Here is a 14,778-nt window from a genome sequence, read left to right on the forward strand (position 1 = left end):
AAAATTACTCCCACCTTTCTTTTTACGTATCCATAAGGCAATTGGCTGAAATGGAACATGAATGACAAATAACACCGATTGGCGATTTGTTAAATAAAAAGGTGATTGACCGCGACATTAAATTTTCGATTGGCTGATCGGTGACTGACGTACACAAATTTAATACATTATTGGCTGCAGTCAAAAACAGATATTCACGCCCATTTTACTCCGGTCTGCCGCAATATCTACTTGTTTGCTGCTCTTACGAGATCCTCGTGCTCAGACTTATTTACGGCCAAGCAAAGATCAAGCAAAAATCAAGCAAAAGTGCGGAAGGTAAGACAAAGACGAACGTGGGGATTGCGTACGGGTGGGAATGCGGAAGATCGCGACAGGCTGAACGGCTTTAAATCTGAGGAGGTGCCTGAGGCCGCGTGGTTCTCTTTTGAGTGATGGGGGTTAAGCGCTACGTGGAGGAGGCGGCACAGCAAATCGCCACCTTCAAGAGTTTATCGTGGATAACGGGGGTCGCGCACTTTTTAGCTGCTGATATGTTGATTTATTTTCCAGTCTGTGTCCCGTGAACTGTAATGCTACATCTGACTTGGCGGAGACGCGTTAACTCGAGATTGCATCTTCTTTACTCTCGTGCACTTTTCCGCTCTGCGTGTTCTTTGTGTTTTTTCCTTTTTCCTTTAAAGCCGTCACCGGCAAACTTTGTTAAAGTGGCGGCGAGCGATGTAACTTTACAGGGCGCGTTCAGGTTTCATTTCCAGCAGTTTGTCTCATACTGAGACCTACTAGAAATAATTTAAATTATTTCATTTTTTGGTATTTTCTTATCAGTAAAGATGCTCGTGCGGTTTCACTGTAACAGGGAGACTTTGATTTGTTTAATGGGAAATAAAAAAATACAAACATTACACAAGCTAGTGCTGCTGGAGGGATACCGTAAAATCTACAGCTGGTATGGCATTAGTTTCTTTGTGATATTTGTAACGGTATTGTTTTATTTAATGTCTTTTATCCTTTCCAACTACTCTCAGTATTTCCGTACACTTTGATACTTTAGCTTACTAGAGATGGCCGTGTTAAATGAAGAACAGGACTCGAGCCAATCGGGCTGTTTGTGTCGGACCACATGAAGCCATCAAAATACAAAATGTGAAAGCTGCAGAGCTCAGCAGAGCCGCGACTCGACTATTATGGGCTGGAGCTCAACTGTCTGTCCTCATTGTTTAAAGTGGTGAGCAGGGGGTCAGTAATGGGGCTCTGAGAATGGGCGACAGTGTTCACAAATAAGGGGGCAAACCGACAGACGGCATTTACTGCGAGTGCAGGGCTTTGGAAATTAGTAAAGTAAAACGTGTTCGAGAAGCAATGCAGTTATGAGGAATATGTGAAAAAGCGTTAAGCCAAATGGCAGGGACTTTAAAGTGAACTAATTCTTTACGTCCCAATGACGTTACTTCCTATTAAGAGTTGCATTCTCTTAGAAAGTTTGTTCTCGGTTTATACTAATGTATGATAAAATACGCCAGACGATATCATAATTAGATTAATTACAGATAGCGGTGACTGTGGATGCACCTTTTTATTTTTGTTTAAAGACCCCCACAGTCTTTAGGACTGACTTCGGATTTGATGGCTGAGTTAGTTAAACTGCTTCAAACCGGTTTGACAAGTGACTCTCCACAAGACAGGAAGACCACCCAGTTGGAGAGCTTCAGCTTATCAGATGGCCTTGGGCTGGGGGTGTGAAAGGCAGTGTGTGTGATGGAGCATCAGAGCAACTTTGGCAGGAGTGACTGTGTTTGGAAGATTCTCCGTGTAGATTTCTTGCTGTGTACTTATTGCTCCATTGAGATTTACAAACTTCAGTCACACAGTCGAAGTGATCACGGCCTTCATGACAAACCTAAAAGTGTCCCTTCCCTTTGTAAAGACATTTTACTGAACATCCATCTTGGGTATGACTTTAATCAGCAGGCAGGTCCTCCAACTTGCAGTGAAAACTTGGGTGTTGGTGGCAGGACTGGCACTCCAACCTCCGTAACAAACCTGCGACTGTTCAGTGTGCTGCTGAGGTGTCACCTGCTGTACGGCTGCACTCGGGTCTCAGTCTGGGGGGCTCGCAGTGTGGTGGGTGTGACAGCTCACTGTAATCAGCGCCTGCTCTCAACCTCTGCTCTCTTTACTGAACAACATTGGCATTTCAGCTGGCACCACTTCTGTTTCAATGCCACATCGTGTCTCTCCAATCCTTACAGAAATTGTCACTCATTTGGTGGAATGCACAACTTTGCCAACTCTAAATATGAAAGCTCTGCTGCTTGAAATGTTTGAGTTCCTCAGCTTTTTGACTTCATTACGTTACGAATGCCACCTGTTGTGATGTTTCTCCATCCATCCTCTTCTGCTTATCTGAGGTCGGGTCACGGGGGCAGCAGCTTGAGCAGAGATACCCAGACTTCCCTCTCCCTGGTGACTTCTTCTAGCTCTTCCGGGAGAATCCCGGAAGAGACATAGTCCCTCCAACGTATCCTGGGTCTTCCCCGGGGCCTCCTCCCAGTTAGACGTGCCCAGAACACCTCACCAGGGAGGCGTCCAGGAAGCATCCTGATCAGATGCCCGATCCACCTCATCTGACTCCTCTCGATGCGGAGGAGCAGCGGCTCTACTCTGAGCCCCTCCTGGATGACTGAGCTTCTCACCCTATCTTTAAGGGAAAGCCCAGACACCCTGCAGAGGAAACTCATTTCAGCCGCTTGTATTCGCGATCTCGTTCTTTCGGTCACTACCCATAGCTCATGACCATAGGTGAGGGTAGGAACATAGATCGACTGGTAAATTGAGAGCTTTGCCTTACGGCTCAGCTCCTTTTTCACCACGACAGTCCGATGCAGAGCCCTCATCACTGCGGATGCCGCACCGATCCACCTGTCGATCTCACGCTCCATTCTTCCCTCACTCGTGAACAAGACCCCGAGATACTTGAACTCCTCCACTTGGGGCAGGATCTCGCTCCCAACCCTGCGAGGGCACTCCACCCTTTTTCGGCAGAGGACCATGGTCTCGGATTTGGAGGTGCTGATTCTCATCCCAGCCGCTTCACACTCGGCTGTGAACCGATCCACAGAGAGCTGAAGATCACGGCTTGATGAAGCAAACAGGACAACATCATCTGCAAAAAGCAGAGACCCAATCCTGAGCCTACCAAACCGGACCCCTCAACGCCATGGCTGTGCCTAGAAATTCTGTCCATAAAAGTTATGAACAGAATCGGTGACAAAGGGCAGCCCTGGCGGAGTCCAACTCTCACTGGAAACGGGTTCGACTTACTGCCGGCAATGCGGACCAAGCTCTGACACCGGTTGTACAGGGACCGAACAGCCCTTATCAGGGGGTCCGGTACCCCATACTCCCAGAGCACCCCCCACAGGATTCCCCGAGGGACACGGTCGAACACCTTTTCCAAGTCCACAAAACACATGTAGACTGGTTGGGCAAACTCCCATGCACCCTCCAGGACCCTGCTAAGAATGTAGAGCTGGTCCACTGTTCCGCGACCCGGACTAAAACCGCACTGTTCCTCCTGAATCCGAGGTTCGACTATCTGATGGATCCTCCTCTCCAGGACCCCCGAATAGACTTTTCCAGGGAGGCTGAGGAGTGTGATCCCTCTGTAGTTGGAACACACCCTCCAGTATGCCTTCTTAAAGAGGGGGACCACCACCCCAGTCTGCCAATCCAGAGGCACTGTCCCCGATGTCCATGCGATGTTGCAGAGGCGTGTCAACCAAGACAGTCCTACAACATACAGAGCCTTGAGAAACTCCGGGCGTATCTCATCCACCCCCAGGGCCCTGCCACCAAGGAGTTTTTTGACCACCTCGGTGACCTCAGTTCCAGAGATGGGGGAGCCCACCTCCGAGTCCCCAGGCTCTGCTTCCTCATAGGAAGGCATGTTACTGGGATTGAGGAGGTCTTCGAAGATCTCCCCACAACGTCCTGAGTCGAGGTCAGCAGCACACCATCCCCACCATGTGTTGTTTCCGACTGGTGAAATACGCAGTTTCATGTGTGACAGTAATGCCCATTATTACCAGACTTGACTTTACTACAAAAATTCTGATTAGCGGCAATTCCATTGAAGCAAAAGTAAGTGCCATCCGTGCTGTTAATGCCAGCTGCCTTTGGTTTGTATCTAAACACGCCGTGTCCATCAGTTTAAAAGCTCACACAGCATCAGGACAGCCATGTTATTTCTACACATGCAGGTCACTCCATGTCACATCATCACACTTATGGACCTCATCGTCACAGATTTTAACGAGACTTGGCCTTCTGATTTGGTCATCTAAGTGACCCATGGAACTGAAATTTCACGTGTCTTGGATCAACAATAATAAGGAGATTTAAGATCAAAAGGTTTGAACACTGTGCTGGATTAGGACTTTGACTGGCTATTTCTCCCTAAATATAACTGAACAGAAATGGTTCTCATGTCGTTTTAAACCTGAGGGGTATTTTTCGTACGTGGATTAGTTGTTTAGCCGGATGTAATTGTTGACGATTTGGCCTGATCCTGGATCTGTTGGTTTTTCGAAACTCTTGCTGGAAGTGTTGTCATAGCAACACATCCAAATCCTCAGACCTGCTCAGAGCAGGTTTTTTCGATGTAAACAAGGATTAGCTCACACACTTAATGAGTGTCCGTGCGTGGAATTCATTCAGTCATGACTTCACCGTTCATGAATGAGTGACCAATTGATATCGATACACAAATTATAAGAAGAGAATTTCATATAGAGAAGGGTTTGCGCGATCGGCAAGATCCTTTATTGCTCCCGGAGGAAATTCTTTTCGAAAGATACCGCTTTAGCCGAGGGGGAATATTGTACCTCAAAGATTTATTAGCACCTTATATTCTAAGTCAAACTCGGCGAAGTCAGGCTCTCACAACCACACAGACAGTATAAGTATGCATTGCTTTGAGATTTTTTACAAGCGGCACTTTTTTATATACTGTAGGCGATGCGGAAAATCTAACTAAAAGTGCAGTTTGCCAGGCAATTCGTAAAGTCTGTTTGGCTCTGAAATATTTCCTTCGGGTTTTCATAGTGTTTCCTGGACACCTGTGTATGCAGACAATAAAAGAGGCATTTCATGCTATCGCAAGTAGGTAATACACAGGCAAAAACACCCAGAGTTCCATGAAGAATCTCACAATCAGCCTAACATTCTCATTACCAGGATTTCCAAATGTGATTGGGGCACATGGAACTGATCAGAGTGGAGTTTGATCAAACATTATTTGGAAAATGTACCTCTCCTCCTGATGAATAATCAGATAGTGTCTTCATCAAATATTTGACCTTCGTCAATATCTCGTTGGTCAGACACAGGTTCTAGGGATATGACATTCCTTGCAACTGACCCAACAAAAAAAAGAGGGGTATATTGAACATACCTATGACACACATGGAGGACAAATATATGCAATGACCATCCTTTACCTGAAATGAAGTGACCACTGCATCCTGCCACTGGTTCTGAGGAGGAGCTTTCCCCTGGAATGCCCTCAGAATCAGGTTGATGGGCATTATGCTGGAGAGCCAACTCTTCTGCAGGGGTTAGGTCTGGACCGTGTGGGCCTCCACCTGTTTTTTGCTTGTCTGCCTTCTTATTAGCTTTAAAATTAATGTTCTTTACATTACATGATTCTTTATTTCATCAATTCTTTAAATAGTTATATACCAATATTTACCAGTTTGAAGTATATTCTTGTAGTTCACTTTAACCTGTTCCCGTGTTCTCCTTATGCTCACGTTTGATCTGGAATTATGACATATTAAATAATAATTAATCTCACACATAGGAAATGAAACGCTGCTTTCAGTAAGTACAGTGCATACGCGTTTAATTTGTCGGCCACTTTTTGCCAGCCGTCTTTTCTGATTTTGGCTGCTTTTGCAGTGTTAACCCTTATGCATATTATATCTTGAAATTCTTCATGTCCTTCGAATGAAAGGTCTTGCACCGCTTGTGTGAAAAAAAAATACGCCCGTTCTTTCGTCATTTTGTTACAGCCTATCAAAGACTTGCTGATCATGTTTTCTAGACTCAATATATATGGGCTTTTCACTCAGTGCGGGCGCGCGCATTCATCTCGGATGATTAGATCCAGCTAGACTAATCTACTACACGGCTGCGTTTGAAAAACCGACTTATCCAGGATGAGTTTCACCGGCATTAACTCATCCAAGATGAGGCATCTGATCTCGGATGATTTAAGCGACGTACGGAAAATACCCCCCTGTTTACCAGCTTTATAGTTTGTGAAAATACTATGCTATCCTAATTTTATTGATCAGATCCTGCAAAGTTTTGAAAACGTTCTGCACAGATCCTCTATGTGTGAATTTGATTTTTCCAGTTTTAAATAATATTTAACATCAGTTACCCACTGACTTAAAGCAGGAGAGTTTGGATTCTTCCTGTTAACCAAGATAAGTCTGCGTGTTAATAGTGTAGTAAAGGCAATGACAGTTTGTCCTTCTCCACTTTAAGCCCCTCTGTGAGCCCACCAAACACAGCTGTTGACACTAGAATTACCAGAGCCTACGAAAAAACTCGTAGATCCATTCCACCTTAAATCGCTTCTTAAATCCATTCGCACCTCTCTGCCAGCGTCTTTTGTCCTCTAAATGTGCCAATAAACACAAGCCGCAAGCAGCTGGCTATTCCATCCCCCCACCAACTTAGAACGTGCACAAACTTCTCTCAGCTCATGCCTTGATTGATTATCTGGGAGTGAAGTGGAGTTTTAGAGTGTAAATAACAAATCGTTCTTTGAACACACGTATTTCATGTGTGTTCCATTGCTACAGTAATCTGTGTAAACACATTTTTAAACATAATTTTTAATAATTGAGCAGGTTCTGTTTAACAAAGTTTTTAATTTGGAGGTAGTGAAAGAAATTTGAATAGCAAAACCCTTATATTATACATTTGGCCAGTTTTTCACTAATGCTACCTTATAATGTGATGAACATGTCCAGAAAATTAGGTTTTCGTTAAAATCTGTGATGATGAGGTCCAGAAGTTTGATGATTTGACGTGGAATTACCCATCAGGAGTATCTCTGCTCCAAATCGATGATATCATCCACCATAGAAACTGCACTCGCCCTTTTAACTCTGTAAAATTTGAATATGCCTCATAGATACGATCCTTTTTCTCCTTTAAACACGACATCAAGCATTTCTATCAGAATAGTCACAACTTCATCTTTGTTCAGGTCTTCTGCTCAAATTGACATCTCAATGCTGTCCCTGTAAATGACAGTCCAGCCCCAAGTGCGTATTTTTTATTTCTAAGTTCAGCAACCCGTGTCCATATTAAATCTTCATTTTTCCTGCTCTCGTATGCCTTTCTCTTGTCAAATGCAGGCAGGATTCTATAATCATCAGCCATCCTCTACTATGAATGTTAAACTTAAATAACAACACAACACCTTTGATGTTAGCCACACACTTTTTATTCTTCTCTCCCATAAAACACACCCATCACGAGTAACCTCCTACAAACCCACTCTCCTCAAGCCCCGAATGTCCTACTCCCAGTCGGGATGCAGTCCTGTAATCCCACAAATAGGAGCACATATATAAGATATAGAATATAACAACTGAACAGAATGAAGCTCCTGATGCTCAGTTCAAGTCCAGCGAGGATATCCAACAAAGCCCTAAATATGACGGCTTTAATAGACCTGCCATTGCTGTGTCCAAACATGATGGTGCTGTGTAGATAAAGTGTTGTTATATCTACATGGTTGCACTGAAATGTATGCAGATCCCCTTTAATGAAGGTCTGTAGTGCACTTTGATCACATCTGAATTGTTTAATTTGTAATTTTAAACTCTGAGGAGGAAATCAAGAAAAATGTGTCTTTGAACCAAACCTAATGGAGGGCACTGTGACCCTGAAGTGTGCTCATTATTTTTACTGACTTTATGAAGTTAATTCTACTACTTTTATTTTCACAGGGCTTTCCCACTTCACATCGTCTGAGGTGTCTAATGGCTTCCAGCTTAGGGCTGTCCATGTGAGAAGGGAATCTGAGAAGAGAAGGGCAGACACTTAAAGAGAGAGAAGAGTTTCCCACAGAGCATGGCCTCTGCTAAAGAAGATGGTGTGAATGAAAGAACGGTGGATATTAAAGAAGACAACTGTGAGTGGCTAACACCAGAGGATGTGTGTGTGAAGCTGGAGGATCACGAAGAAAGAATTTCAGTTTTTAAAGAGGAGGAGGAGTGCAAGGAGGTGACTGTTGCCATTAAAGCTGAGGATTTGAATGATGTCTCTGTTGGTCTTGAACTTCAAAAGCATGAAACTGATGATATTTTCAAGCAAGATGCCTGTGAAGAATCTCCATCCATTTTACAGCTCTGGTCCACTACTACAGGACGACTGGCAACACAGGAGAATTCTGCAGAGCTGAAATCAGAGTTATCGGAGTCTGAAGAGAAAATCACCGAGGGAAATGGGAGAGAAGGAGAAGAGTCACCTGGGAGTGTTGGAATAAGTGAGTAATGTGATTAAATATCAAAGAAAGAGAGCATTTATAAATTCTAACGGTGTGTGCTTTGATGTTTTAGAAGATTGAAATGAGAGTGAAAAACACGATTAGTTGAACTTGAATAAAGACCACCTGCTCGGGCCCATGATAACAAACAATAGGTTACCTAATAAATGATAAATTAGACACACTTGGGTGAATAAGGAAAAATCTAAAGTGTTCAGCACATGACTTGAACATCATGAAGCTTTGACTGAAGCTGTGACGTATGTTAGTCCAACAGCGCATTACGTTCAATCCGAATATTAAAAGTCATATTTTACTAAAAACACTTTATTGACAATTTCTTCATGCATTCAGCAGTTCTCTTGGCGGGGAGCTTCTTTGGATCTCTCAGCTGTCCTCCATCGCTCCGTGTGCGTCTGAGTGGTCAATTTGTGATCGATCGATCAATCAGATCAGGCCTGTCTTTCACATATAAGGGAAAGGTGGAGAAAATGAACAGAGAGCAGCAGAACATGTAAAGACCACACACGGAGTGGCCAGACCATAAATGCCACCTCAGTGTGACAAAGGAACTCCAACCAGTGTGCCAGCAGTGTACTTGTACTGTTTCATTTATTTTAAAAGATGGGTAGTGGTTAGGAATTTGGATATCAAACCCTGAAGTTGCAGGTTCAAATTTAGATATGGACACCATGTGACCATAAGCAAGTCATGTGACCTGCCCGTGCTTCAGTTGGAAAAACAAGAGAAATTTAATCAATTGTGTCTCAGATGTTGTAAGTCGCCTTGGATAAACATGTCAGGAAAATAATAATTATAATAATAGTTAAAATATTTGTGTTATTTCAGATATACAGAAGAATGGCAGCTTCTCTCCACCTTCATTTAGTCAGCCCTCTCCTCAATACAAAGAGAAAGGTTTGAAGAAACCAGCAAGAGGATCAGAGAACCTGACAGCAGCCTTTTTTCAGTGCATTTCTCTCCCTGCTAGTGGAGTAACACAGACAGAGGCCATCAAAACTGATCAACAGCAAGTGGAGAAAGAAATCCAAATTGACACAGGAAAAAAATGTTGTTTGGAATGTGGCAAACAATTCACACAGAAATGCAATCTTCATAGGCACAGAAGTATCCACACAGGAGAAAAACGTCATTGCTGTCCAGAATGTGGAAAGTCATTCTCAATGAGAAGCAATCTTCAGAGGCACAGAAGTATCCACACAGGAAATAAACCTCATTGCTGTCCAGAATGTGGAAAGTCGTTCTCAATGAGAACCCATCTTCAGGGGCACAGAGTAATCCACACAGGAGAAAAACCTCATTGCTGTTCAGAATGTGGAAAGTCGTTCTCAATGAGAAGCCATCTTCAGGGGCACAGAGTAATCCACACAGGAGAAAAACCTCATTGCTGTTCAGAATGTGGGAAGTCATTCTCAATGAGAAGCAATCTTCAGAGGCACAGAAGTATCCACACAGGAGAAAAACCTCATTGCTGTCCAGAATGTGGTAAGTCGTTCTCAATGAGAAGCCATCTTCAGGGGCACAGAGTAATCCACACAGGAGAAAAACCTCATTGCTGTTCAGAATGTGGAAAGTCGTTCTCAATGAGAAGCCATCTTCAGGGGCACAGAGTAATCCACACTGGAGAAAAACCTCATCGCTGTTCAGAATGTGGAAAGTCGTTCTCAATGAGAAGCAATCTTCAGAGGCACAGAAGTATCCACACAGGAGAAAAACCTCATTGCTGTCCAGAATGTGGTAAGTCGTTCTCAATGAGAAGCCATCTTCAGGTGCACAGAGTAATCCACACAGGAGAAAAACCTCATTGCTGTTCAGAATGTGGTAAGTCCTTCTCAAGGAGAAGCAGTCTTCAGAACCATAGAATAATCCACACAGGAGAAAAACCTCATTGTTGTCCAGAATGTGGTAAGTGCTTCTCATTGAGAACGAATCTTCAGAGGCACAGAAGTATCCACACAGGAGAAAAACCTCATTGCTGTCCAGAATGTGATAAGTCGTTCTCAACGAGAAGCAGTCTTCAGAACCATAGAATAATCCACACAGGAGAAAAACCTCATTGCTGTTCAGAATGTGGTAAGTCGTTCTCAAGGAGAAGCCATCTTCAGGGGCACAGAGTAATCCATACAGGAGAAAAACCTCATTGCTGTTCAGAATGTGGTAAGTCGTTCTCAACGAGAAGCAGTCTTCAGAACCATAGCATAATCCACACAGGAGCAAAACCTCATTGCTGTTCAGAATGTGGTAAGTCGTTCTCAAGGAGAAGCCATCTTCAGGGGCACAGAGTAATCCACACAGGAGAAAAACCTCATTGCTGTTCAGAATGTGGTAAGTCGTTCTCAAGGAGAAGCAGTCTTCAGTACCATAGCATAATCCACACAGGAAAAAAACCTCATTGTAGTTCAGAATGTGGTACGTCGTTCTCATAAAAAGGTGATCTTATGATTCACAGAAGAATCCACACAGGAGCAAAACCTCATTGTTGTCAAGAATGTGGCAAACAGTTTTCTGACAAACACAGTTTTCAAAGGCACACGCAAATTCATACTGGAGAGAAGCCATATTGCTGTGCTCAATGTGGAAAAAGGTATTTCTACATTTCCAATTTACAAAGGCATGCAAAAGCTCACGTTGCTTGTGTCAAGCACTTCTCAGACAGCAAGACTCTTAAAGACCACATGAGAATTCACTAGGGCGAGATACCCCATTGCTGTCCAGAATGTGGCAAACGATTCTCAAGTCAAAACACGCTTAAGAGCCACAGAAGGATCCATACTGGAGAGAAGCAGTACACGTGTTCTGAATGTGGTAAAGGGTACTCTTCCAGAAAAAAATTTTCAGAGATGCACACAAAGTCATATTTGAGTAAAGCCTGTCCCAGAAATGAGAAATCATCTTTCTATTGGGTCCTCAACCAAAAAAATAAAGAAAAATATTCTGAATGAGGTTAGGACTCCAGTTTAAAGTATTTAATAAGTACATAAGAATAGTGGAGAAAACATGGGAACTAGCAAACAGATCCTATATTTAAGGTCACCTCAGAGCCACATATGAATACACTCTGGAATACAACACCTATTTCACAAACAGCAAGAATCTTCTTCAACAACTTATAGATGCAAGAAAAATGTCATTGAAAAGAATTAACATTTAGGACAACAGACAGCAGAGGTCTTCATTTTCATAAATGACTAGCTTACTTGTGGTAAGCATCTTAGCTGTTCTGAATGTTGAAAGTGGTCCTCCTGTATCAGCCGTCATCAGCAACACGTAAGATTTCATAAAGGACTCAGAAATTGTACTGCCATTATGTCAGCCATACAGGGACTGATCATCTCTGCACCGGTGCTGTGACATAAGATGGTGAACAATACAAACACCAGATAACAGAATGAGGTAGCAACAGAACTGTGTGGGGATAACAACTTCAACCACAGAACACAACTGAAAAAGTTCAATGTAATAATAAAAAATGGAGAAGTGAAATCAAATCCACAGTGCAGTGCCAACTACCAGGAGGTGCAACTGACGACAAGGGAAATATTTTCTTTCGGAGCTTTGGAAATGGGGCCTTATCTGAGTAGCAATGAACTTGTACCGTCTATGGGATGTCATCTGATGACTGACACCTGAGCTGAGTGCAGACAGCCGTTCTTAGCCCTGATAATGAAGAAGTCATTTAGTGATGTCATCTGATAGCCAATGCTGTCCAATCAGATACTGGGGAGGGACAATCGAGGAGGACAGGAGACGAAAAAGAGAGCCGTCACATGACAGACCAATGTAGAGGGGCTTTATAAGACTTTTACACTAATTTAGGTTATCATTTATAAATTATGAGTCTTTACAAACCAAACACATTCATCTGCTGTGTGTCAAGGGTGAGTCCAAAAGTGGGACTGTAAGTAGATCTAAATACAAATAAAATGAAACATTCAGGGTTCAAAAAGAAATGTTTAAGGGTTAGCACGGGGGACCACAGTTGTGAAGAATATCAATTAATGTGTAGAAGGAATATTATTTAAAAATAATAAAAATAAATGTATGATAAATGGGACACCATAATGAATGCAGAACACAATGAAAATGAAATGAACTGATTTTATTTTCTGACATATAAGAGAAAAAGGGAAGACAAAGCAGAAACACACAGGGATCTCTGCTGACCCAGCTGTTCATTTGATAAATTAACCTAAAAATATAACGGATGTCACTTTCCTCCATGTCAGTATATCCTGCAGGTGGTGTGTGAAGGACGCTCTATACTCCGAATGTGTTGGTTCAGGTTTCAGTTTGAGTTCAGCACCTTCTTCATATCGATACCCAAGACAACGTTTCTTCACGTCGAGACTACAAGCTGGAGGCCACAGGAGCTCAATAAACTCCAACAGCAGGATGGACGATTAGAAAGCTCTGCTCTGAGAGAGTGTCAGCTACACAAAGCTTCAGTTTCATTTACTTAACAGAAAACTCCAAAAAGCAGAAGTGGCCCCTTCTGTACCCCCACCACTGAAGGTCACATTTGACCCCCTCACTACTTAGCATTGGTTCACTCTGCTTGGACTTTATGTATTTTGTAAGTTTATGTTTCATTTTTTTGGCCACACTCTTTTTACATTTCATTTTTTTGATATACTTAAATGTGTGAGTATAGCTTGACTTTTACAAGGACTTATCTAAAAAGGGCACATTGGCCATGAAATGCAAGAAGGCAGAAAAATATGAAAAGTGGAAACCACAAAATGAAGAGGAGACATTGATGAAATACACTCAGTGGCAGAGGTGACGAGGACAAAATCAGAAAGGACATCACAGAAAAGGCAGGTACCAATTGACAACAAAAGAAGAAAGCTGATTGGTGGGAAGAACTGTCAGTCACTCCTCAGTGGACTGTTTAGGACAGCTGTGACATGCAGACTTCAAAGTTCATGTGTTTTTGATTTCAAATCTGTAACCATGCACTGAATAAGTCTGTTATTTATCAGTTAGCATGTTCTGAAACTGTAATGTCATCACAAAGATCACACAAACACGTAATGTGACTTTTGTGATCAATCACTTTGTTTGATTTTTATGGCACCATTCATCAGCCCTGTATAGAGTGCCACTTCCAGATCGGCAACCCCACTGCACCCCGTAGCACATTTGGAGTTTGGGACTGGAGCACAAAGTGGATGGCACTCTGAGAAGGACAGACTTGTAAGACGTGAACAAAGCCAGCTGCCCTCCCTGGTCTGTCTTCATTCAGAAGGACTCACCTGAGTGGTGGGATTGTTCTGCGGCGCTCCTGTTAGCCGACATTTCATCAGCTTGCTTTCTGCGTTTCATCTGAAAACTAGCAGAGTTCATCAAATATGAGCCAGGCCTGTTATAATGTGAATGTTCTTGACATTTTGGTTTGCTTTAAGTATTTTTTCTGCTTCTTTACTATAAGTTCTTGTAGGCCTTGTACATTAGAGATTATTAATACATGAGCATTTGGTGTTAATAATGAATTGATAATTAATAAACTGTTTTTATTGCTAAATTGTAAGTGTGTCCTGTTGCCCTTTTGTATTTTTATCCTTCTTGACTGTGTTGCTAGGACGTGTTGCACTGTTGTCTCCCTAGAATTAAGTGCCACATCACCGACGCTCAGCCTCACACCCTTCATCACACGTCAGGCAGAATCTAAGATTGCAGATCCAACTGTTAATCATCTTCAGAGTGTGAGTATAAATTCACACTTATTCTCACTTTGACCGCATTAATGGCTCAGCGTCTAGATTTTGGAGACAGTACTTCGTCTGATTATCGGCTCCTGACAAATCTCCCTTTGTCTCTGTTAAAAGTTTTGAGTGTTGATGTTTGTGGCGTTACACCTTTAAATTTTTTTACGGTTTTGAGTCAATGGCCTGAGGCTGAGGATTCAACCCTCCAAGAACTTCACTGTGGGGACACATAGGATTGATGATTAGTTCAGAGAAATACCATTTTTAGTTTGTTTGCAGTTTTAACATCGAGATTTAAGGCATATCTTCTAGTCGGTGACTGCTGCCAATTTTCTTTATGACTCCGTTAAGCACTTTGGTTTTTCTCAATGCCTGCTCTGATTCTTCAGCTATTGAGTTTTGCTGCAGTTTCTCGATGGCAGACATCTGATTCGCCACATTTCCTCTGCCAGATGACATTTCTAGCTGAAACTCATA

At 42.7% G+C, this 14,778-nt stretch overlaps 2 protein-coding genes and 1 long non-coding RNA gene across 3 annotated transcripts in view; 1 reads left to right on the forward strand and 2 right to left on the reverse strand.

Annotated features, from left to right (window-relative positions):
- The window catches only part of LOC114641540 (tigger transposable element-derived protein 1-like), a 769,935-nt gene that overhangs the window by 665,845 nt on the left and 89,312 nt on the right, over positions 1 to 14,778 (reverse strand). The window lies entirely within an intron of this gene.
- LOC127527844 (gastrula zinc finger protein XlCGF7.1-like) overlaps positions 1 to 14,778 on the reverse strand; it is a 196,757-nt gene that overhangs the window by 102,130 nt on the left and 79,849 nt on the right. The gene's annotated exons all lie outside the window — the stretch shown is intronic.
- The window catches only part of LOC127527872 (uncharacterized), a 330,327-nt gene continuing 325,767 nt past the window's right edge, over positions 10,219 to 14,778 (forward strand). Inside the window, exons 1-2 of the long non-coding RNA XR_007935040.1 lie at positions 10,219 to 10,288; positions 10,877 to 12,109. This is a non-coding gene — a long non-coding RNA (uncharacterized LOC127527872). The remainder of the gene's footprint in view (positions 10,289 to 10,876; positions 12,110 to 14,778) is intronic.

Source organism: Erpetoichthys calabaricus, chromosome 5 (genome assembly GCF_900747795.2).
Source record: "Erpetoichthys calabaricus chromosome 5, fErpCal1.3, whole genome shotgun sequence".
NCBI lineage: Eukaryota > Metazoa > Chordata > Cladistia > Polypteriformes > Polypteridae > Erpetoichthys > Erpetoichthys calabaricus.